The sequence below is a fragment of the Alexandromys fortis genome, unplaced genomic scaffold (assembly GCF_014885135.2).
Source record: "Alexandromys fortis isolate MF-2015 unplaced genomic scaffold, M_Fortis_MF-2015_v1.1 scaffold_43, whole genome shotgun sequence".
Classification (NCBI taxonomy): domain Eukaryota; kingdom Metazoa; phylum Chordata; class Mammalia; order Rodentia; family Cricetidae; genus Alexandromys; species Alexandromys fortis.
In genome coordinates, this window is record NW_026067928.1 from 6,268,299 (window position 1) to 6,295,041 (window position 26,743).

Here is a 26,743-nt window from a genome sequence, read left to right on the forward strand (position 1 = left end):
TCCGAGGCAGGAGGATTGTCCACCCTGGACTATGTAGTGAGTTCTGTCCAGTTCCTGGCTTGGGCTGTGAAGTGAGAACCGATCTTAAAAAACAAAATACAAACGCAGACAGCTTTGACTAGGAAAGTCAAAGTTTGTAGTAATCCAAACACCCAGTTCCCCCACTGTGAAAATATAATGAGGTTATTAGCAAGCCAGAGTTATTCCCAAATTCTTGTCGGCATTCCTATCAGAAATAAATCTTCGTGCAATTATTTTTCTCAAATATTCTCTTAGTAGCTCCTTATTTAACTTAAAGCTGAATTTTTATATTGACCATAGCGACTTACCTTTTTCTGCCCAGAGTTAAATTACCAAAGATGAGTCTTGAATAGGACTTGAAATTAGAGGCGTGATTAAGATTATACTATCTGTGCCAAGGCTAGCAATAATCTTACCGTTGTTCTCTACAAAATGTAGCAACTCTTTGGTCTTGTATCTTAAATGAATTTATCTTAATGAAAGTTCCACCTTGGTATTTGAAAACACAAACAAGGACAAGGGAAGTACATTAATTGGATGGATGAGAATGCTGATAAGATTGAATTTTAATTTAAATGATAGGCTTATATCATTTAGAGTAATAAATTTAAAAACTCTCTAGACATGGAATAATGAAAACACAGAAACAAAGACATGAGGAGTTGGTATTTTAATGCAAGTTAAGCAAGTTTCTCGTTTATTTTGTTTCCTCACCTACATTGTAAATTCACTCATAAATTCTTATTTATTTTTGCGTCTTCCTTAATTGCTAGTCTGGAAGTTTGCGCATAGTAAGCCTGTAGCCGGTGTTAAGTTAGGTTCCTATCCTGATGTGTCCGGGTAGAAAATGACAAACTTCAGTATTGAACAGGATGCAACCTATGGGCACCATTGCTCTGGAATCAGGTAGAGGCTGCAGGCTCCTAAAAATTTGGGCAAGTGGGAGTTACAACGGTGCGCTATGTTGTGGGAGCCAGAATAGGCTACCTAAAAGGATTTGAAGTCAGGTGACTTTGGTTTTGGATCACGACTTGGCTTCTTTATACTTGTATGTCTTTGGACAAGGCTCCTTCTTTAACTAGTGGCCAAAACAATGCTTGCCTCGAAAAGCTGAGGGGGCCTTAAAGCATCGAAGATATCCATCTTGTCACGTTGCAATGTATTCCTAGAATGGCAATCAATACACGTTGGACAAAATCTACAACTAGGCTTTTGCTCAGGGTGGGAACGGTCTCTGAGCAACCCGCTGAGGGCACATTGGGAGACAGATATTGGTTAAGCAAATGAATGTCTGCTCAGAATGTTAGCTCTCAAACCCAGGGCAAATGGCTAACTGCTGTACTTATATATCATGTCAAAGTGGACCTGGCTGCCAGGTTCTCAAGCCATTCCTCAGCCCCTACCTGTTGCACACCCTGCCCTCTACCCTAAGCTTCCCCAGCCCAGGGACTGGGCTGCCTGCCGTTCCTCCGTTGCCCTTGCCTATATAATCTAGCCATTTTCGGTTACCCCCCCCCCCCATTTTTCTATATACCTGTACCTTCCTGGCCTCTTGGGGTCTCCCCTCCTTGTTCTCCTTATATGGCCTGGCTCATGGTTCTGTTCACTCTGGACTCTCCCAGATGTCCCTGCTTCTGGCTATGCTCTTCCTCGTATCTACAATAAACTTTCTCCTCCGTCATACCTAGAAGCAGGTATGATGTCCGTCCTCTCCCCCCTCCCCTTTCTTTTTCATTCACAGAGAAACTTTTCTAGTGAGGACTTAGGTGGTGGTGGCATAGCCCTCGTTACCCAATTAGAGTTTCTAGTGGATGCAGACTCTGTTCTGGTCTCCCGGTTCCACCCACCTCTACCTAAATTTTGCTTAAGGCCTTTACTGTCCTTTAGAGTACTAGACTAGCCCCTTCCTAGTACTTCGGGGTACTGACAAAACAGGGCATCTGGATTTCCCCCCCCCCCCCGAAATCCGCTGCCACTGGGCTGCACCACTAGGCGTGCGCAGAGCCCCACACATGCTCACTTAGGTATCTGAGAGTGGCGTTCTGTTGCGGTTGGCAGCGTTTCCTTCCACGGCAGCAGCAGCGGTCGCCCTACTCTAAATTGATAACCAATGCAGCGCGGGGGGGGGGGGGGTAGGGAGGAGTTCCCTCCTCCTCTTCCTTCCTCTGCACTGCACTGTTTTTTCTTGGTTCCTGCAACTGCCACAGCTACTGCCTTGGCAGCTCTAGCTACCTTGGAAGGCTTCCCTGGGATGGCAGGGAACAGGGCACATAACCAGAAAGGCGAGGGTGTTTGGAGTCACCCTTCCACTGACAAGGGAACTAAGAGGAGGGGGTGGGGGTCTCCAAGTCAGGTCATGATGACCACCACGTTAGCCATCCCTGCGGATCCTTTCTTGCTTTGCTTCCAACAGGGAAGCCAAGGGAGAATCTAAGATCCTAAAAGCCCTGTGCAGTCTGAGTACTGGGGGGAGGGGGATCTTTTGCTCCACACCGCACTATGCAAAAAGAAAGAATAGAGAGGATTTGGAATTTATTTTTTCATCCCGTGTGACCGCAGCTCTAGTCCTTCGGGCGCTGCCATCTTAGCTTTAGCTGCAGCTGTGCTAGCGCCCTGTACACTGTGTTCCCCAGGGTGCAAGCAAGGGGGCCACCCTGGGATGATGGCAAGGTGTCATCTGGAGCCGACCCCAGTGCATGACGCATTTGCCTTCAAAGAACAGCGTTACAACTAAGGCAGATCCGCTTTTGACGGTTTTATTGTGGGCGTATTTTTCTGTCTTTGTGGTTAATAGGCTCATTTCTCAAAAGATTATTCTGTCGTCCTGTAATGAGACCATGGCTTCATCTTCCACTTTTAGGATTACTTTTTTTTTTTTTTTTTTTTTTTTTTGCCATTCTTTTCAACTTGACATTGTAAATCTGGGCTACATTTTTTTTAAAAAAAAAATTTTAGCCCATTAACATGTGTGCTTTTCTGTATCTTAAAAAAAATACGTTTTTTAAAGAAAGCTACCTTTGCTAGTATAGTAAATTACAAGGCAGGAGCCATCGTGTGTACATAAAATAAGAAAACAAGCCGAATGTACTACTGAGCATACTGATGCACACCTGTTGTCCTGGCACCAGGAAGATGAGTTGTGGCAGGAAGATATCCATAAGTCCAGTAAGATTCTGTCTCTGAAATAACAAAAATATTTTTAGTTAAATAGCAGTGACCAGCTTCCAGCACAGGAAGCATGTATACTAGCAAACACAGAAGAGGTTGGAAATGTGGGGTCACAAGCCTGTGTGTACAATAACAAACGAACGCATTTGAAACCAAGATTGGCACCTGAAAGCATTTCTAAGGCAAGCTCGGTAGCAGAGAACACGTGGGTGGTGAGGGAAAGTGAAGCAATGTGTCCCTCTTCAGTGACCTCCACAATCTTAAGGGTCATAGAATTCTGCCTTCTTAGCAGCTATGATGACATTTCAATTTAGAGTATTTCGGATAGCATTACTAGCACCGAGCTGAAGATACAAATTACTGCGGTAGTTGGAATTCTCCAGTGTTCATTGAACAGTGTCTCACTGTTACCCAAGCTAGCGCCAGACACCTGGCCTCCAGCCATCCTCTGTGCAGCCGGAACTATAGGAAGCCACCAGATCAGGTTAAATATAAATGGTATGCAAATGCTCTTGGGGGCTTTGGTATATAACTAGTGTTTCTATATTAGTTTTTAAACATTCCAGATATTCCCACAGATAACACACTTGGGGTCTAAAAGGACTGAGTTACATTTGGACATCTTTGTTCCTTAAAAATCAATTTCAAATATTACTTCAGGTCTGGGAATTCTATGATATATATGGATACAAACCACAACTTTTTGAGAAATCATGTTTATGCTGTATTTCCACCAGTGCATGCTTGCTTGACCAACATAGAAAGTCATGTGAGGTGTAATCCTACTAGAGGGAGAATTTAAACCACAGTGTTTCAACTTTGAACAGTTCCCTGTGAAGCCAAGTGTAGGGGCTTACCCTTGCAGTCACAGCCCTCAGAAGGCTGAGGTGGGAGCACAGCTACATGTTTGAAGATAGTTTAGACTACGTGATGAATTTTAGGTCAGCCTGGCCAATAGAATGAGACCTTTTTTCCTCAACAACACAAAAGAAAGAAAACCCCAAGTCTTCACTATCATTATAAATAATATTTAGTTTGGTTTTTATTACTAACATTAGACACTTTCAACTGTAAATACTTAGACGCTAAAGGACCGCCGGAATTCGTGTATAGCACCAAAATGCTTTTTCTCAAATAGAACAAGTGTTTAGAAAAAGAGTGGAAAAATAGTTGCCCAGGTCCCCAAGACCCCTTAAAGTGTTTGTTTACTATGCCCTGCTCAGGGACCTGAATCTCAACAGTGTCATGTTTTCACCAACTGACCCATAAGAGCCCCACTGGAATATTAAATTATGCTCAATTTAATTCATGTCTTAATTCAAGAGACCAGTAAAAAAGGGGAATCTCTATCTTGGCAAAAGTAACTGACCTGTCTTTTCAACCATAAATGGTTCTGCAGGTACACACAGGAGCAGAGAGTATGTGTAACATACAAGCTGATTTTCTTGGTGCCTGCAACTTAGTTGTAATGTTAAATCAAGTGTGATCTGCATGGCTAAAGGAGGCGAGCAAAGGCTCAGCTCTCGGGGCTACCAAGACGGTTCTAGCTTTGACAATCAAAGGTAATGGCATTCCTGTGCAGGTGTGGGAGAAGCTGTGACCGACTTCTACAGTGGAAACAGAACCTCATACGAATCCCTGACTAGGTAGTAGGCACTCTATAAGAGAGACTGGAACTGAGCAATATTAAGAGCAGACTCAGTGATACTGCCTGCTTTACCTGATCCTTCTTCCTTCAGAACTGAATCTCTTATCTGCCAGCTAACAGAAGTGTTGGCTAATGACAGTCATAGTTGATGGTTGCTGCCTGGCCAATGGTGATATCAAAGGGCAGTACACTCCAGGTAGCTGAAGAGAATCGTGGTAGGGGTCTAGCTGTTTTACAGATGTGGGGACATCTGTAAAAACCACCCCAAAGTCCAGAAGCTAATCCTTCCTTCCTTCCTTCCTTCCTTCCTTCCTTCCTTCCTTCCTTCCTTCCTTCCTTCCTTTTTCCCTTTCTTTTCACATTTGGATATACTCTGCAATGGGATTGCTGGATTGTCTGAAAAAAAAATTTTTTTTTGAGGAATTTTTATACTGGCTGTTGTTTATGGTCCCTAGCTTGTTCCCTTATTTGAAAAGACCTTAAGAAAATACCCTCAGAGAGTATAGTCGTGTCCCCACTTACACACATGCTGCTGCCTCTGATTCTGGCTCACTTCAGCCTTTTTTGTATACCCTTATGATGTTTTTGAAAGCATGCTGCGTGTGATGAAATGTTACTCGAGTAGCCGGGTGTGGCACAGGGGCAGAACACTTCCTTAGTATGCATGAGATGCTGGGCTTAAAGTCCAGCACTGAGAAGAAGAAACTTACTTTAAAAGTCTGCTTAAAATTATTATTAGAGTGATTAAATCTAGTTGCCACAGCGGATAAACCCTGGCAGTTCCTCCCAGATCTACTCGCTGTCCCTTCGCTGAACTTCCTTGTGCCCCAGGAGGCTGGCTTCTCTATGCACTGCCTCAGCTGCACCCCTTTGAGGCCCCAAGCTAGGGTTAACTAATGAGGATGCTTTCTCTGGAGACACAATAGTGGAGAAGAGGCATGCCAAGGTATGTGTCCCAGATTCCCCGCTGTGTCAGCACCTATGGCAAAGGCTGAGTCAGTTTCTCACTAGGGTTCCTTCCTGGCATCTCCTCCGGGGCACAAGTCAGAGCTCATTCCTTGTTGTCCATTTAGTTCTAGAGGTGGTGACAGTTTCCTGTCCCCATGCTTCTCCTCTCCCTCTGTTGACACAAAGCTATTAACTTGGATTGTCTGCCACAACTTGTTTCCTGACAGAATTTAGCTGAAATATCTCCTATCTCAGTGATTAATGCAGGCTTCCTCTTCACACAGGTTATAGTCTGATACAGGTTCAGACAGCATTCTTTATTCTTGGAACGTTAGCGTCTGGAATATGTAGTCCCCAACATGAAGGAGCAGCACAGTGTGCTGAGAGTTTGCATGAAATGCTAAGAGCCAAGTTTGGATGCTTCACCTCCCCCCAAATTCAGGGCTGGGAGCTGTCACAGGACCCCAGGTAGCAAGGAGACTGGAAAGTGACAATTGATACTCAGGCACTTCTGTTTTGTTTCTAAATTTATTGTCTTCTTTTTTATTTTAATCTTCTACATTGATTTATATTTTATTGCCTCAAAATACGTCCTCTGTGCCCAAATTAACTCAAGCTTCCGAGCAGCAACATGAAAAATATAAACAAGCAAGCAAGCAAGCAAACAAACAAACAAACAGATGCTTCTTCAGTGTTTTTCTAATTATTAAAACGTATAATTTCATGGGATATATAATATTTATCTTTTCTCCCACTGAAATTCTTATTTTTAGTTTGGACAAGTTACTAGCAAGATTTGTATAGGCATTAACACTTACGTTTTGATTGTATATCTTAATATGAGTATTTTGTGATGTGTACTATTTAATATTTGAATTACTGTTTTAGATTTCTGTCATTCCAAACTGTTTCACCTGATATTGTTATTCTTACAAAAAACAACTATTAACCCTTTAAATCATTACCATTCTAGTATACAGGTATGTTTATTTCATAGCTTTCCTCAGTGCTTTATGCTCTGCACAACTAGAACTACTCATAATCTGTTTCTGTGTGATTTATTCAGGAGTTTTTTTTAAGTATTTATCTTTCATACCACTATACATAAGTGGATCTTTGATAATTAAATACCATAAAGCAAGTATACAAATCCAGAAATAAAATACATTCGCTTTATGTCTTTTATTGTAGGCTCCATTAAAAAGTGACAGCCCATCCCCCCCCCCCCCATTTCTACCTTCCAGATGAAAGCTACCTTCCAGCTGGTGACAGTTGTTCGCATTTGGTTATTTTGGATAGGTGTGTCTTCCCGGTCTGGACAGCATACGCTATCCTCCTGCTCTGGAAGGCACTAGCTCCTTGCACACTAGACACTATGCTCTTTGCACACTAGATAGATTATTTTTTCTTGGTCTAATGGACAGATGCTGCCCTTCCATTGGGGTTAGGTGGATGCTTCCCTGGTGGAGCGATAGAAAGGCAATATCTGAAGCTACAGCCACCCTTTAAATCAGTCTTCAGCATTAACTCAGGAGATAGTAAATGGTTCTCTGCTAGGTACCACTGGTGTAAGGCATGAAGTGTATTAAAGAAAGAATGCAAGCCATAATTACTTAGTTACTGTTGCTACGGTGGACTCAGGTAAATGCTAGATATCTAGTGCCTTTCTCAACCTACTTCACAGAGGTCACAAGGAGTCCATTTTTACATCAGGTTTTATCTAGATGATTTATAAAACTGATCACCGTTGTAGGAATTCACAGAGAAAAATTCCTGAATAAGCCAACGGCTTTAGTATGGCCAGCTATGTCCACCTCGTTTCTAGGAAGTCAGAAGAAAAGTTGTTTTTTGTGTGGAAGTAAATACTAAATCAATTGTTAATATTTAAAATTCTGGTTGCATACAATATTGAAGACTGTTACAGTTTGGGTTTTTGTTTTGTATGAAGAAGAACATAATAAGAAAATGAAATAGTAGTAAATCTAGAAGTCAGCCCATCGATATTACTTATGATATAGGAAACTTTTTAGATCTTATTTAAAATCCACATAAGACTTCTAAAAAGTGAACACCGGCATTTCCTAAAGATATCTGTAGAATTCAAGAGAAAATTTTGCAGGGCTGGAGCAATGTCCCGGGGGCTAAGAGCACTGGCTGCTCTTCCAGAGGACCCTGGTTGGTTTCTAGCGCCAAAATGGTAGCTCACAAATCATTGTAACACCTTAGGCTCCTGGGGGATCCTGTCCCCTCTTCTGGCCTCTGCAGACACTTCACACACATGGTACGCAGATATGCATGCAGACAAAGCACCCATTCACATAAAATAAAAATAAATAAATTTTTAAAAGATTTTACAAAGGAAAGTATTTTTGAATGGAAGCATTGCTTCTAAGTGTTTGCATGTTCTTTGCACATATGCTATTTCCCCCTAATAATCCATAGTCTAGTCATTTATCACAGACAAAAATCACCCTAAAACTTCTCTTTACTCACACATAAAGTCGACAAAAGAGGCTGGGTTCCTGGTCTCTAGGCAGGAGCCCTAGACCTAAACCACCACTCCACCTACCACTGTGATTGGCCTGAGGACCATGTGTGCCATGTTTGCCTTCCAGCTGCTCTCTACACCCATCTTCAGGTAGGACTCATGCTGCCAGCCTTACTGGACCCTTTTCCCAAACTCCAGCCTCCTCCCTTGAAATAAAGAGCCAAAGTTCACACTGCTAACTCCACCCAGTGATCTACCTGAAGACCATGTGATTGGCAAGTGACTCTCCACCCAACCAATTCCTCTTCTTTAGGCAAGGACCCCAGACATGATTGCCAATTCCAACCATCCCCACAGCATGCCTTTGGCCCTTTGGCCCCCATCTCTAGGCAGGGACACTGGACTCACACTACTAACTCCACCCATACCTGTTACTCAAGCCACTCCTCTCTAGGTATGGACCACACCAACAATTACACACACACACACACACACACACGAACACATCAGTGCTAGCATATAACCTGCCTGAAAACCTGTCTGTCTTGTGGTTTCCCCTTTGCCCCCATCTCCTTAGGCAGGGATCCTAGACTTGCATGGACAACTTAGTGACTCTCGCTGCCTAAGCAGTCCTGAGAACCTCCCGCAGACTCCTGAAGATTGAATGTGTCTATCTTCTTATTCTACCTGACTTTAGAAATTCACTTAGCTTGAGCTGAACTGGGACTACTTCTGATTACTCTGTTGCAACATCAACCTCCCTCCCACAAGACTGATCCTAAGCTCCACACATGACAAGTTGGGGTAACAGACAACTGAGTTTCAAACACCCACGCAACAAAGGAAGGACAAGACTCCCATAGTGAGAAACACTACCAGTGACCTAACTCCAGATGTTTAAGCCACATCAAAAAATGAATAAATCAGTAATCATGAATAACCAAGACAGTAAATCTCTACAAAAAAATTAAAACTGCTATAATAATGTTCCCAGAGCAAGTGACTTAGATAACTTATAAGACAATGCTTTTAAAAGAATGAATATGATAAAGAATTTAAAATATGAACAGTGTCTGAAGATGGCAAAAATACAGCTGAGTGAAATAAATAAGCAATCTAAAATACAAAAATAGAATTTTAAAAAGAGGTGAAAGCATAAAATGAAAAATCAAGGAAAAAACCCTCCAAGGAAGGCCTAATGATAGTAGAAAAGAGAGAATATCGGACCTTGAAGACAATGAAGAGAACCTGGATCACTCAAAGAAAAGGCCAAAGCAAAGCCCGAGAATGGAGCATCCCGGGCCTCTCTTCCTGTTGCTTCCATGAAATTACCTGACACCACAACTGAAGGAGAAAGCTTGACTCCCAGTTCAAAGTACAGTCACCATGGCAGGTAAGTCAAAGCAGCAGGAGCTTGAAGCAGCCCGTTACACTACTTCCACAGTCCATACACAGAGGAAGATGAGTATGTGTAAGCTTGCTAGTGCCTAGTTTCCTGTCTCCATTCCCCAAATTTCAGGATCCCAGCACCAGGAAGAGGCACTGCTCACAACGGGTGGATCTTCACACTGTAGTTGAGTCAGGGTAGTCCCCCACGGGCATGCTCAGAAGCCCTTCTTCCGGAGAATTCTAAAGTTTGTCAACTTGTCCATTAATAAATGCTAACCATTACAATGTCATTAACAAAGAGTCCCTCTTGTTTGCTAAATTCAATTCTGAGTTGTTGTTGTCTCTTAAGTTACACTTTATGCAGACCGTGCTCTGTTCTAAAATGACCCCTATTTGAAATCGTTGCAAGACTTGTTTATGTGGCACCTAGCTGTCAGTTTCTAGTAGGACGTATTTATGCTACACATAGAAGTTTCTGTGTCTCTTAATTGTTACTAAATTTAGGCTTCCTAGTTGTATTACTTTTTAAAGATTCATTTTTTAGCTTTTTAAATTATATGCATACATGGGAGAGAGGTATGTACACATGAGTACATATACACACAGAGTCCAGAGAATGTTAGATCCCCTGGAGCTGGAATTCAGATATCTCTGAACTACTGGATGTGGGTACTAGGAACAGAATGAGAGTCAGCATATAAAATATGAGTCTCATGATGATATTTCAAGTGTGTGTTTGTGTGTGTGTGATATCCCTTTTCTTCTCACAAATAGCTCTGCTTTGTTTTCATGTAGCACACATGTATACATATGTGTGCAGATTTAAACAGTGTCCACAGATGAAACTAAGTAAGGGTTTCTTTCTCCCCCGCTACTACTGTCTCTCTGCTCCTGCCTCCCTTGAGGGACCGCTCCCTCTTTACAGTCCCATTTATGCATTCATTTTTATGTACCTCTCTCTGCCCCAATATATGCATGTATGCATTTATGTATATTCTGCATATGAGAGAAACATGAAGTATTTGCCTTTCCCAATCTGGCTTCTCTCACTTAGCATTATAACTTCCAGTTCTGTCTATTTTCCTGCATATGACATAATTTAGTTCTTTTTGTTGGCAGTTTGCTTGTTTGCTTTGAGACAGGGTTTCTCCCAGTTCTGGGATTACAGGTGTGCAGCACCAACAGCAGCATCACAAGTTAATTCTTTATAGATGAAGTCCATTGTGTATGTGATTTCCTTTTTCTGTTGATCTGTTGATGGATATCTGGGGTGTCTCTACTTGACTATTATGTGTAGTGGGGCAGTAAACATGGATGTGCAGGTTTCTCTGTGGTACAGTTGCATTATTTCTTTGGGGAGAATATAACACATACTTATCAAGTATCTCAATCCATTTGTGATGGGATAGGAACTTTCCTATTACCTAAACTGGACCTGAGATTCCTTAGAGACCACAGAAGTGTCTTTGAGACGCTACCACCATCTTTCAGTTTACATTAGATGTCTGAGGGTCGAGAGAAGACAAGATAATCAGAAGCTGTCAACCTGTTGGATGGAGAAGGAAAGGGAACGGAATGAGTCAGTTTCTTCTAAAAATTACTGATAACCAAGTAGAAGAAAAGGCTGCCATTGTTTCTTGGGAGACATCTGTAATATGAGAAAATTCTTTCTACATTCTCTCCCACACCCGTGTATCTTTCAAGCGATGTGCAATCCACAATTTTTTGTTATACAACATTCCTGCCCTTGAAAGTTAAGAGTATCACTCTTGCTGTGGTTTGAATATGGTTTGTACTGCAAGGGCTCCTGTGTTAGAAGCCTGATCCCCAGTGTAGTGATGTTGAGAGTTTGTAGGATCTTTAAGAAGTCAACCCAGTGGTAGATATTGGGGATACTCACCTTGGAAGGAACCAAGTAGTTCTGAAACCTCAGTTAGTTTTTGTGAATAGGTTGTTAGAAGCAAATAATCCTGGTTCCTTCTTGTTCTCTGGCTTCCTATCTTGCCATGCAGTCTCTCCCTCCCACATATGTCTTAGTCATGATGCAATCTATCCACCATGTTATTCCAGGCAGCTGGGAAGGGCCATTGACAGAACTGACATCTGACTCTTGTTTGGACTGACAGGCTGTTTAGACTTTCAGCCTCCAAAACTGTGAGCTAAATAAGCCTCTTTATTTCAATGTAGAATATCCAGCCTCTCTAGTATTTTGTTATGGGAACATGGATATATTATAGCAAAATGCAAATATCTCCCTTTGAAGCAAAGATTAAGTTCACCAGGGGCTGATCTTAAAATATTCAAGTTACCTGAGCTTTGAAATAGGGTCTACTATGTAGACAAATTGCTTAGAACTTATAATCTTCCTGTTCAGCCTGATGGAGGACTCTCTGGATAGTCCAGGATGGCCTCGAATTTGGGGGAAAAAAAGTTATGTTTCTATTTCCCAAGTTCTGTGATTACAGATGTTAACTGCCATGCCAGGTTCAAAGTTTCTGCCTTGATATGCAACCCACTTTTATACAGGTGCCCTCTGGTCCACTACTTGTGGGAACCAGCACACAATTAATACTCTGGCTCCTGGCTTATTGGTAGAATAAACTGTTTCCTGAATCAACAGTTGTGTGCATCCTACCAACATCCTTGAGACTATGGCAGGCTAACTTGTTGCAATTAAGGTAAAGTTTCACATCCTTTATAGTTTCCAAGAATTTGCTTGAGAGGTGGATGCAATGTTCCTCTTTGGTGATTATCTGAGCATAGAACAGGGAACCAGAAAGATTGTGTGTAGAAAGAAGAACTTGAGTGCCGACTTTTCAGACCATCAATGGACTGGGAACATAGTTGTCTTTGGTCAAAATAATATAACATAACAACAATGAGATTCTGAGCATGCATGTCAAAACTAAGAGTATGATTTAGAATGGATTTACTTATTTTTTTTTCTGGAAGGTCTTACCTTATATGTCCTCAGCTAGAATAGCTTAGGTACGTTGGTTGAGTCTGAGTCAGTGAGTTAATAAAAAAAAAATACATCTCTCTGTTAGCGTGAACAAGGCAATGCAAGTCCCAGTAAATTATTTCCAAGTTACTACCTATGACGTGTTTGTTAATAATCCACCATCTGAAATAATCTCTCAACCTAAAATAACACTGATGAAAGGAAATAAATATATTTGAGGGAAAAAATCCCATGACAAGTCCTAACTGGGAGAATAAGGAAATAAATATAAGGATTTTAGTGAAACTATGCAAAGTTATATTAAAGGGTATGGATACAGCAGGACAAAGCACTAGGGTATGGAATGCAGTAAGACAGTCAACTGTTCCAACTGTGCTTCAATAGCACTGATTTTTCTCTGCGTCCAATGAGTAGGATGGGATGCTGCCTAGGACCACTTCCTGCCAGAAGAGACTTCTGCCATAGCTGGAGGCTGTGGGTGTTCCACAGATGGCAGGGAACATGTGAGTAGCGAGAGTACAGGAGAGTCATCTGGAGTCAGCTTACCTAGGTTAGAGGCTCTGTAGTTCGGAAACCCAAAGAACTCATACAGACCCTCAAGTGAAAGTCGGTGTTTTAAATGCACGTGGCCTATGGTGACCAGAGACTCCAATCTCGAACGGAGAGGACCAACACCTGGATGCAATTTCCCTTAACAGCACTGCTCATTAAGCCCTGAAGGGAAAGGAAGGAGAGAAGAGCGAACGACTGCAGTGTCTTCAAGTCTTAGACTGTTTACCAAGCCGAGGCTAAACTGAGGGGAGGAGGAAGAAAAAGCAAAGGAAAAGTGGGTGGACCTGGAACCTGGAACCCACTGAGCATGCTGTCAACAGTCTGGCTGACGGAAGAAAACAAGCCATCTCGTATGATGCTGCTGAGCAGAGTCATGTCCCATGGTGACCCTGGGACATAGTGAAATATACGGATTGGTTCGCTTTTGTTCATCAGTAGGATTTAAGGAATATGATACTCATTCAGACCCAGAAGAGATGCAAACAAATGTGAAAAATAAATGAATCCAAGGATTGACACTGCTCTTTCATAAATATTATCACCATCATTATGGCATCTTCATCACTAAAAGGTGACTAGAACATGGCACTTAAAGTTGTTTTTATAGCCCTTTTATTATAAAACACTATGTGCTCATGTATAGAAAAGCTTGGAAAAGTACCATACAAATCTCATCTGCAGCCCCACAACCCAGAAATAACACCTGTTAATATTCTGTCCATTTTTATTTACTATTCCTTCTTTTGCACGCATATGTTTCTAAAGATATTTCAGGATTATACTGTCTACTAACATTTGTATCTTCCTAACTCAAAAAGTAATTTTGTAATAATTTTTATATGATTTGAAAAAGTTAGTGAATGTAATAAGTAACATATGAAAATATATTTTATTCAACAACTCCTCTTTTGTTGCTCACTTGTTCCCATCTTCTACTCTTCTGAACAGTGTGAGGATGTAAATTATTCTCCATAAAGTCTTGTCATGCCCACCAATTTTATTTGTGTTGAGCTACATTCCTGGAAGTGGGAATACTAAGTAAAACAAATCTTCTTTTTAAGACTATAACATACTGTACATTGCCCAAGAAAGATGACTTCTATTTTAAATCCCAAAAATAATTATGGAAGCATCTGTGTCATAGTACTCTCGCCACTATTAAAATAAATTAGCCAAAGTTAAATACAAAACAGATGGATCCTCCCTCTCTCTCTCTCTCTCTCTCTCTCTCTCTCTCTCTCTCTCTCTCTCTCTCTCTCTCTGTTTGTATGTGCATGCACTTACATGTGTGTTTGTGCCTCGCCATTGCAACTGCTCTTTCCTTCTCTAGCACTAGTTCCCTCTTCCCCAGATTAAACCCAGAATCTCATGCATATTAGGTAGTGCTTGTTTGGCATGCACTTTATAATTGAGTTACATCCCTATCCCCAAAGACTTCCAGGGTTTTTTGTTTGTTTGTGTTTGTCTAGTTAAGAAACCATATTCTAAATTTTATTTATTTTTTGGCGGACTTCATGTATGTGAGGTTTCTTAGTTAGATTTTTATTGCTGTGAATAGATATCATGACTATGGCAACTCTCATGAAGGAAAACATTTAGCTGGGGCTGGCTTACAGTTCAAAGTTTAGTCCATTATCAACATGTTGACATGCAGGAAGACATGACATTGAAGAGTTCCACAGCTGAATCCAAAGGCAGTAAGAAGAAAGAGTGACACTGGGCCTGGCTTGAGCTTCTGAAACCTCAAACCCCATGCTCCGTGACACATTTCCTCCTATAAGGTCTATGAGTATAAACACAAATATTTAGAAAATGGCTTCACGTATCCATTTAGCAAAGCAACCAGGGACCTATTACCTTCTTAGTCATGGGCTTTTGATAAGATTTACAGTAGCAAGCATGGATTTCCTCCTATGGAACAGGCATCAATCCTATCAAAAAGTGGTTAGCAACCTTCATGACTAGCATGCCACTATTACACCAGTGGGCACACCTTGCCTGGAAAGTCAGTATTGCAGCACACAGAGTCTACCACTGGCTAAGACCTCTGTTAATGGTTCTCCCCCAGCAACTTACATAGAACCTTAGCACTGTGAAAGGTAGCCAGAAGGGAGGAAGTTTCCAGCTCAATTCCAATTCTGCATGCCCTATGACCAAAATGTGTGGTGTCTTCATCTTACCATCTATTTCTGGTGACAATCAAGAGCAGTGGCAATAAGCTGTATTGTTTGGGTGGCCTCTAGGACCTCAGAAACCAGCTCTTAAAGGAGTTACTAATTCTTTTCATAAGGTTTTTATTTAATAATATGTTTTTTTAAAACAGCGTTATCCACTCGTGCAGGGTACCTCTATGCAAGTGCTCTTGTTTAAATTATAATTTTAAATTAATTTATGAAGCAATGAATTTCCATATGGATTTTCATAAACCTTTTTAAAAAAATTTGGATACCACTCTCTCCATACTCTCCTCCTTTGACATTCCATATCACAACTTCAAATCGCATGTATCCTGATGTCCCCTACTCTACTCAAGGCCTCTTTCCATCTTCCTCTCATGGGCTCTTTACTGTCAGGTTTTAAAAGCTCATTCTGGTAAGTACCGTTTTGGGGTGCCATTCATATTCATATTTAACTTGTCTAGTCTTGCATTTAAGATCTCAGAGACCTCATGTCTTATGAAGTTTAGTTCAACTTCCGAATTTATTTAGGCTATTAGTTTTCTAGGCTAGAGATAAAAGGCCTTATATGGTAACTAGAGACACTTTAGTTCAAGCTCACTTTTAACCCTTACTAGTTCTGCAATCTGTGTTCATGCTTCCCTGAGCCCTAATGAACTCAACTATAAAACAGAGGATTATTCTAATCTTAAAGGGCTTGTGCATGTGTGCATGCATGTGTATGTGCATGTATGCTTCTGCATGTATGTGCATGCCTCTGTGTTTGTGTGTGCATGCCTGTGCATCTGTGTGTGTGAAAACTAAACGAGAGTGAGGAACTCTAGTACATTTTAAACATATGCTATTCTATTACTCTATAGCCAAAACACAAGACATCAAATAGAGTCACAGCAGAAATGTGATCCATATGAAAACATAATTATTTTATGGCTTTAACTGTTTCTTCTAATAACGTATTACTTTTCTTTTTATAGTGATCGTTATGTTTTCTGCCAATATAGGCTAAAATCATCTTGAGTTAATATATAAAACCCCTTATTCTGCAAACCACTTCCTCTTCTCATTTCCTCTTTAGCCATACTCTCTACACAGTGACTCAACACACTCTTTTTCTTTTCCCCCCTCCCTCTGTCCCTTCTTCTGCTGTCTCTCCCCCCTTCCTCGTTCCTTTCTCACCTTTTTCCTTCCTTGTTCCTTTCCCTCAATCATTCATTGTGCTTTTCAGTTTATTCCTTTATTAATCAGAAATTCTTCTTCATCTTTGGCTCTTTGCTACCATACTAATTACTGCTAGAATCTCTGTGTACTTTGGTGGTGTACTTGCTTTCCATTTAACTGCTTCTTAGGACATAAAGGTAACTTTCACTTCTGGGTTTCAAACAATTTTCACATCAGCCATGGATGAACTAGATGGGGTATCACAGTGAGTCTTTCAGGAGGTACCAGTTACAAGCCATAGTCTCCGTTTTTTTTTTTTTTATGAAATGTCAATTTGCTTTTATGTAAAAAGAAACATGTACAAAACAACACTGCTTTTTTAGAACTGACCCTTACTGAAAGTACTGTGCATCCACAGAAAGTTTAAGATTTGGGTTTGGGATTTGCACATCCGACATGACGTCATGGTGGGCTAAATAGCTCTGAGGGAGTCTTTTTTTACAGGGGGTTCTTGATAAATGTATTCCAGAGGCTTTACTGGCTTTACAAATCAAAGAATTCTCTATGTATAGTCTCTGATATTCTAGAACAGAGCTGCACAGCTTCGAGTAGGGCCCTGTTCATGTCCTCGTGGTGTTTCTATTGCTTGTGATAAACCTCATGACCAAAAGCAACTTGGGGAGGAAGGATTTATTTCACCTTGCAGACTTGCCTACAGGCCAGTATGATGGATGCTTTTTCTCAATTGAGGTTCTTAAATGAACCTAGCTGTGTCAAATTGACAAGAAACTAATCGGTACACTGACATGCTCAAAAATTCTGTCGTAAATCTTTAAAGTATCAAGACGAAGAGGGGATGGAGAAGAGCATGGATGTAAATATAGTCATTTTGTTGTTCTTGTTGGGCTTCATTGCTATTTGTTATGCTATGTCTGGAACTAGCATCTTTGTTCGATTATTTAGACTTATTTGTAGTTAAATGAGAATATTAAATTCATTTTAAGATAAAACTTAATTATGTGTGTATATATCTGTACCTGTAGGAAAGGTGTGCATGTGAGTGTAGTACCTGCAGGGCCAGAGGTGTCAGATTCCTTAGAGCTGGATTACTGTTGTGAACTTCTCATCCTATACATGCTCTTAACCACTGATTCATCTCTCCAGTCCCTTACACTCACATTTTTACAACTTACTCTTTTACATGTAAAGTTGAATGACACAGTAGCATTCTTTGCTGTATCCACTAACTTTAACAATTATTAGCCCATTGCCAAATTTAAAAAAAAATATTTCTATGTACAGGCATGTATTCATTTTTGAAGGAATAATTGAAAGTCATTTGAAATGTAATTGCTAAAAACTTAATATTCCACTTGTAAAGACAAGAATTTTTCTTTATTGTAAGGTAATCAATACTCCCAATAGAGTTAATGATTTCATAGTAGTTTGATATCTCCTCCGTTATAAAATTCACACATAAGATTAAAGAAGTACCACTTGATTCATGTGATAAATGGATAAACTCTGAAAACACCATGCTGAGTGAAAGAAGTTAACTATAAAGGCCATATGGTGCGGTTCTATTTATATGCAACTTCTAGAATGAGAAAATCTATAAAGGTGGAGGTCTTGATGATTGCCAGAGATTGAGAGAACAGTGATGCATAGTAACTATTAAACATCTAGTACAGTAGGTTTGCTTTTGGAGTGAATGAAATGCACTCAGATTATGTCATTGTGGTAGCTGCCTAACATTATAAGCATAAAGCAGATCCCTACATTTTCCAACTTCTGTTAAGGGTATGATGCTCAGTGAGTAATCTATGTGACTTGCTGAAATCTCTGGGCAACTTCCATACAGAGAGAAGGAAATCAAATGGAGGGTGGTAGGAAATGAGAGGACTGAGGGGTAGGTAATCTTTCTTCCGAGTGAAACACTAGAGCAGCAGGAAAGTAAGACAGAAGTATCAAGACTTATGTATGAAAGGAGCCAGTGGGAAGAAACACTGGAACCCCCACCGAAGCTGGCATGCAACAAAGCATGTCGGAAAAAGCACTCTATGTACGCCTTAATCTGTTTGGCTTAGACACCATTCAGCCATTGATCTTCCTGTAGCCCTGGCCAACTTCCAACCTCAGAGATACTTTTCTTCCATTAAAAGAAAAACTGTCTTTTTCTGCCTCTACTTGCCTATCTGTGGACTAATTCCTTGTGATGAAACACAAGAACATGCAAATATCAACAGACACCCTCTGGAGCCCAGTTCTTGCCTATAATGGTAGTATTATCTTGCCACTGGGACATTCAAGTCTTCTGGCTAGTTATATCGTAATGGTTTTAAAGACTTACTGTGTGTGCAACAGAATCTTCAAGTACTTCAGTTCCTTATGTGGAGGGATGAGTAAGACTGGCAAGGCCCCGGATCTAGCAGGAGAGGGTTTGCCTGTATGTTCCCTGGTTCCCAATGGACATCCCAGTGTCCCACTGATACTGAATACAAGGAAACATCACCATGGTCATAGAGATATTGGCTGACCTCTCAGACTAAAGCTTTGATTGAATGGAAAAGTGAACAGCACTGATGGCGAGACCTTTAGGCTGCCCACCTGGCAAAGAAAATAACAGGCATTTTATCTGGTTGTTGAAGTGATCTAAAGTCTGCAAGTTTTATTAGTCACGAGGATGGCATTTTCAAGAAATGTCTTCCTTATGGCTTGAGGTTTTTCCATGTAAAATACAGATGGGCGGCCAGTTTGTCCTTGGAGACATCATGGCACCCTGTATGTGATTGGATTTTGTTTTTACTATTAGGATAACATAAGGACATGGGGAAGAGGTACATTCCATGCACTGTTGACAAAGAATAAGAGAGTTTTTGGTTAGTAACAGGTTATGGATTCAATACATAAAGATCAATGGGCTCTTGTCACTGTGAGGGTCTCTCTTTGTTTTACAATCAAAACTGAAGACCAGTCCACCCGAACAAACTGATAATGTTGAGCATGTCAATCAAAAACACGGGTCTCACCTCAAAGAGAATGAGAGATGGTTTATTCTGGGGCCAAATAGCAGAGATCGTTGCCTGGGAACGCATTAAGTTGTCCCAGATAATGTCCAAGCAAGGTAATAGTATCATAAAATTTTATAGTAACAGAACAAAGAAAATCATAAATCAAACCATTTTTCAAATATATTGGTGAGTACATTAGTTATCCTGGTTGCAGCCAAGTGAGGAAATGGCTACTATAGGCCTCGGATGAGATCAGGTGACAGTCCTAGTCTTTGGTTGTCCCCACACAGGACAAGAAGTTCACAGCTGTAATCCAGCTCCAAGGAATCTGATCCTCTGGCCCCCGCAGGCACTGAACTCACACGCACACTTTTCTACACATTCCAAAGGCTTTATCCTAGTAGTTAGGATATAGAGTCACCAAAGGAGGAGGCGATGAATGGCCACTGAAGGGGTGAAGTAGCCCGACAGAATTTGGCTCTGGATCTGCAACATATTCCACATCTCCTCAATCAGCTAATCACCTTGGTAGAATGTTTGGTATAGGTACAGCCTCTTTTCAGGAACTTCAGTAAACAAGAAGTTTTCGTTCATAGAGATTCCCAAAGTTTAAATCAGCTGCGAAAGAAATGTCAGTCTCAGCCCTACATTCTGCTGGCGGGAATTCTCACAAGTAGTAAATGCGTACAAATCTTGCATATGGACTTTTGTTTGCTTTTCTGCACACATTTTAAACAATGATGAGGTATTTGCTATTCTTGAAAGACAAAATTTCTGAATACTAGTGAATGGCAAAGCAAATAATTCAAATTGTGGGAACAGTGCATTCTGACAATACAGAAGACAAGGGTCATTGAGAAATATTAATTATAGGAAAACACACTTTGCAATTTTGTTGCATGTCCTTGTATATTTTTAATTGGTTTAATTTCTGTTTTTAAATATAAAAATATTCTCCATTTTCATTGAGAAAGAAGCCAAATTGACAGAAAAATAAACATCAATTTACATAACAACTCTATTGGCCCTAGAAATGCTTAGCATTTGGATTTTCTCTAAAGTAAAGTTTTATGGGACATATGCATGTTTTAATCTTAATTTTTGGTAATTTCCCTATTACTTTTTAAATCTAAATTTGAATGCATAACATGCTATCATGTTCCTAGCCAACATGGCTAAAAAGGCCTCTTCAAATTTTAGTGTGACTCTATGACATTATCTGCCACTTTTCGGTATTCATTCATCACAGAAATAGGTCTTTTCAACATTGCTCAAATTAGCCATCTTAGCAATTTAAAAGTTACTAAGACAAGAGTGCTCTTCTCTCAGTGGGCCATCTATATGATGGCCCTCTTTCTTGGCTCAGGAATCTTCATGGAAGAGGAGTCAGAAAGATGATAAGAGCAAGATGAAGCGGGAGACTGTCAGAAAGCAGTATTTTCTGAACACTGCAGGGTGGTTGCACATATGAATTTACAGTAATTGTGAGAGATGCACAAGAGATAGACAAACTCAGGAGAGACAAAGTCCTAGCACAGAGGGGAAGAGGTGGGCACAAAGTCCCAACCCTAACTGAAGAGATATTGGCATTTGCGAACTACCAGGAGAAGAAGAGTCGGTTCTCTTTAAGTATGGACCCTTGTCGGTCCATTATGCTTCAAGGCAGGATCTGTACCCCAAGGGTTTGGGGGCAACACAAATAGAACTCAATAAGTTAGAGACAGACAGACAGACAGACAGACAGAGAGAGAAGAAAGAGAGACACACACAGAGACACATTAAAGTAATTGGGTGGTAAGAACATCGGGATGGATATAGGAAGAATTCGGGGAGGTTGTGACCACGATTAAAATATATTGTATGAAATTCTCAATTAATTAAATACTATTTTTAAAAGCCCCATCAGACTGACAATCAAGAATTACCATCAAACTGGTCTTTCAGAAAACAGCAGGCACAGGGAAGTCCTTCTCACCCTCTCTCCTAAGGCAGGCTACATAGGATTCCTCACCTTTCCCTTGAGGCTCTCATTTCATAAGCATCTCTTCCCTACAGCGTGGGGGTAAGGGTTTCCTATGCCTGTGAGGATGTAGAGAACAAGCTGGAGTCCTTTTGAGACCCCAGTTCTCTGTGTTATTTTATACCATTTGTCTTCTCCCCAACTGTTGACTCTTCATCAAACCTAAACAAACTATGCAAGTCCCTCTGATTCCTTAGGTTGGTGTTCGGAGGTTCTACTGTCACTTCACATTTATATTATGCCAGTCTGTGCTCTTCACTCACTAACCTGTCTTCTGTTGGAGGACCGTCGTCGATTCATCCATGAACCTAGTGATGGGTGAGAAATATTTCTTTTTCCCTGCAGGAAAATAAACAGGATTTCCATGGAAAACTTCATTGCATGATGAACAATGCCATATTGGTTTTTTGTTTGTTTGTTTGTTTGGTTGGTTGGTTTGGGGTTTTTGTTTGTTTGTTTGTTTGTTTGTTTGTTTTTGGGCTTGTTTGTTGTAGGAAAACTTTTTGTGTAGCGAAAGAAAGCGAATGAACATTGGAGTGCCGTCAGTCACTAGTCGGATAACCATAGTCTCACTGAGTGCTTTTACCTATATTCCTATTTGTAGTACTGACTGAATAATACTGTGACAAGAGGGTCACTATGAAGGCCAAATGGGATGCTCTGTGCAATGTATCTGCCTTGCTAGTAAATTTCACCTCTTTGCCTCTTAGCATGTTATATGTGACATTTATGGTGCCTTGTGTCCTCCATGTCCTCTTAAAGTACACAAGCAAGGTGGCAGCACAGAACCTTATTTCATAAGTGAATGAGTAGTTTTGATTTTGTTCCAAATTGATTTGGAAGTTTATGGGCTTACTTGATTTAAGTGAGTTTCAAACCAGACAGATGCCTGAGTAGTTAAGGGGAAGTTTTTATGAGATTGCAGCAATATCACCTTTTCTCACTTGGACTTTCTTGCATCCCAGATGGTCATATTTTCTAGATATCTGAGGTGAAAATTGTAACTTCGCCACTTGTACATCCACTTTATACAGCTATTGATTCCAGCTAGGAATTTTGCTTCCTACAGCATTTGCTTAATGGATGTATTTTCCTCAGTTTCATCATTATTATGTTTTGAAAATAAAAAAACAGTAATTTGCTGAGCATCTATCCACAGGTGATTCTGATCATCCACTCAGAATTACCCAGGATCAATAGTGATTTAGTTCCCCTAAGAATGCTTCGGAAATAAAGAATTACAACCTTAATTATTGCTTTGTGAAAAAAAAACATAAGATATAAATGAGTGCTAGCTGAATACTAGTTTTTTTATTAAACGGAGGATGAGATATATAATAGGATCTGGATTTTATTTATCAAGGCTGGTTTTTAGAGTTTCCATATGTTTAAATGTACAGCTGTTGTCTCAAAAGGTACAGAACTTCATTAGCATAGCATGAAGCTGTATCACTAGACAATTCATTTGATCCTGAATGAAGTGAATGATACACACACACACACATGTATACACACACACACACACACACTCACTCACTCATACACACACATAATGAAATTTTATGTTGGAATGAAGAAGTAAATCAATATCATAAATTTCTCAAAAGTAAATGCATGAACCAATATAAATTGTAAAGTAACCCTTTTAAATCTTTTGGGAGCTCACTGGAAGGTCTGGTTTAGTTGGAATATTCATTAACACACCACTCGTGCATAAGTGGAATAGTTTTCTTTTTATTTCTTCTCATCTTTCACATCATGCATCTCCATTCCATTCACTTCCATGTCCCCTTGTATACACCTACACCTTCAGAGTCAGCTCTACCGTGTTGCCCAGATGTGGTGCACCTGATGAGGGGCAGGGTCAGCTCTTCCTCTTATGGCCTCAGAGTCAGATCTCCCACCTGCCTCAGATGGGCAGAGGAGGAGGGCATCTTTCCCCCACCCTTGTCTCCACATGACAGATGAGTAGAGAAGACAGCCTTCCATTCTCACAACCTCAAAGCTGGCTCACTCACAGCTCCACCAATGGGACTGACTCTATTGTGCTGTCCAGGTGAGGTGCAGGACCTACTCTCCTGAGTGTTGCAGCTGGTGGGGACGGGGGCAGCTCTTCCGCTCTTCAAGTGGAGTCTTGAAGAGCTAATGGGAATCTGTGAGTTGAGGAAGTACTGAAACTCTTCAAGTAGAGAAGCTATCCTCTGCCGGTCGATTTATGTGATCGTCTTACAATGTTGAAAGCAGATGTTAGGAAGGCTGATTGTTGCTCATGTGGAAATGTAAAGAAAAAATAAAAGAGTAAGGAACATCTTCCTTAACGCCCCCCTCATTCCTGGAGAAGGTTGACCCGCAAAACAGACTGCTCAGATTTCTAGGCTGCTACTGGATGCTTCTAAGGCTCCTGTCTCTCCCGAAAAACATTTTACTAAGACATTTTCTTTCCTGACATTAGCTAAAGAGATTCAAAAACTGCCTTACACCAAAGACCTTCTAAAAGCTGCCAGAGAGGGACACTTGGTTCAGCCTCACACCAGTTCCTTACTGTGTTCTATAACCTGTCGTTTATTAATCTCTTATTTATTTCATGTGTGTTCATCTTACCTCCCAACTAATATGAAAGTCTATTTAGTATTTTATGGATAGTACATCTCTGTGGTGATACATCTCAGAGAAATGTCAGGGAAAGAGGTCTATTTTGTTTCATAGCTTTAGAGGGTACAGCCATGATCATGGTAGGAGTACAGACTAAGGTCTTTCCCTTTACCTAAGTGGGAACATACACTGTGGGTCATTGACACCACGGTGGATCAGCAAACAGGGAGTTCAGGCCGGAAGGTGGGCAGGATGAGACCCTGAAAGGGCCACCCTCTGTGCCTCTCCTCCACAGTAATACCTCCCACTCTGAGGGACCTATGATTTCCCAAAATAGTACAGGGAGCTTAGGGACTGAGAGCTCTCACATGGGGGCCTATGTGTCATGTAACATGTAAGTCCCAGCAGATGAGTAAGTGCCAGCAAAGAGATGTGCTGAACTGGTTCATGTAATGGTTTTAAATGACAGAGATTTCAATGGCTCTGATTTCCTGATCCGCATTGCTATTTCCTACCACATACCTTTACTCTGTGTGCTGGACTCTTGGTTAAACCTGAGAATTGAGAGGAGAAAGGACCAAATCCATGATTGTCCAGCTAAAGTAAAGTGAATTTTGGGGTGTACGCAGGACTGGCCGGCAAGCTATTTTTCCCTAAGTCAGTATTTGAGGGAGCAGTCCCTGCCGGCCTCTTGAGGTCATTTTCATAGGAGAGATAAGGTGTCCATAGGGGCAAGAGAGGCAGTTGTTACACATTGTTAGAAAAACACAATGGAAGGTAAGGAACAAGGTAAAGATATCTGTCATGTGGAAGGGGATGCAAGACTAGTGGAGGGTGAAGAACATGTTTTACTGTTTACAACAGATCTACCAAACAGGAACTTAATTACAATAGCAACTTTTAACTCCCAGGGATTTAGCACGGGACAAACAGGGACATAGTCTTTAACTATTGCAAGGATTTAACTTGGATCAACGGGAACTTATTCTTTAATGAGGCAAGGGTTTAACACAGGACAAACAGGAACTTGTTCTTTAACTACAAACAGGAACTTTAACCTGCACAGGACAAACAGGAACTTAACAGTCTGAACTGCAAACAGAACCCTTAACTTACAAGGTATATTGTTCCTGTTTTGGTCTCACACCTATATTCTTATTTGAATTTAGTAAATTTTTTATAGGTATGATGTATTCTTTTATAATCACTGCCTTCCATGTATTGCATATGGTGGACACGCAGTGAACTTTTTTAGCGGGTGAGTGGAAGGGGATATCTCACAGTCATTAGCCAACGTTTCCATTTTGGAGAAAGAGGTATAGCAGCTCCTTTAGTTTCATATCTGTTTCCTCATGGAATTCTTCCATGCTTTCTTTTCCTTTTCATCACTTAAACCTTGCATTTCTTCCTGCCAATATTCCTTCCTGAACAAGAAGATTTATCACATATTAGAGACACAGATGTGTCTGGCAACTTGAAAACGGTAAGAAAGCAAAATGCAAATGATGAATTCTATTTGGTAGGCTTTGAAATAAGGATACTAGAAAAATACAGTTTTTTCTTACTTCTCATTGTTTGGATACATTTCAGGTGCTATTAATTCTGTCTCTCCACTAGTAAGGTGAAGAGATTCTACTTTGTATGTTTTAGCATGTAGATAGCAAATCCACTGAGTTTAGTAACTACAAATTATTACCAAATCATTAAATATACTCTTGACTTGGAGAGTGGCTTAAGGAATGCTGAATGAATGGTAACAAATTCCATATCTAGATTTCCATGTTTCTGTTTATGTCCTTAGCCACAAACTAAATGTGCTGATATAATTTATAGAATATTGAATAGAACTTCCTAACAAATGCTGACATAGTGTCCACTTACAACAGGACATTCTGTGGGAGGCAACATATAGTCTACAATTGCTTTTATCCATCATGGTAATGATTTGATTTCTGCCTTGGGGGTGCGGATACAAAAACAATAGAACCAAAAGCCATGCTACTATCATGGAAATATCATAATTATGAAAGAGGGCATTAGTGTCAGGTCCAAAGGCTCCAACAGGCAGTCCTAGATTAGGAAAGTTTCTGGTGATAAAAGCCATCATTCCTCGGGAATTGGTAAAGCTGGTTCCCCACTACCAAAAGAAGTCATTTCCCATGTCACAGGCAGACGTGGTGCCCAGCAGCATTCCGGAGCACACACTGGGCTCCGGGCTCCTTAGTATCACAAGTACACATTCTACATTTCAAAGTCCACAGCCTTGGAGAGGTGTGCTTTCTCCTTGTCTCGCTCTTCCTTTAGGTTCCTCTCTTGGCTCTGCTCCTGTTTTTCTCCAGGCCAGGTCCAATCCACTGGACATGTTCTGTCTACTTTCTCCTTTTGCTTTGGTCTCTTTCAGATGCCTCTGGCTGTTTTCTCTCTCACGTCTACAATAAAATCCTTCCTCTTAGCCATACCATGGAGTGTCATGTGTCGTGGAGTCAGTTTATATAATCAGATTTTAGAACAACAGTGAATCTCTTAAGAAAGTAACTTATTTATTGTTAAACTTTCCCCCAACTTTTATTTTGAAGTTTTGAATCGATAGAAAGATTAAAAATAGACAG

At 40.6% G+C, this 26,743-nt stretch overlaps 1 long non-coding RNA gene across 2 annotated transcripts in view; it reads left to right on the plus strand.

Moving 5' to 3' along the window:
• The window catches only part of LOC126503159 (uncharacterized), a 1,076,305-nt gene that overhangs the window by 1,045,279 nt on the left and 4,283 nt on the right, over nucleotides 1–26,743 (plus strand). The window lies entirely within an intron of this gene.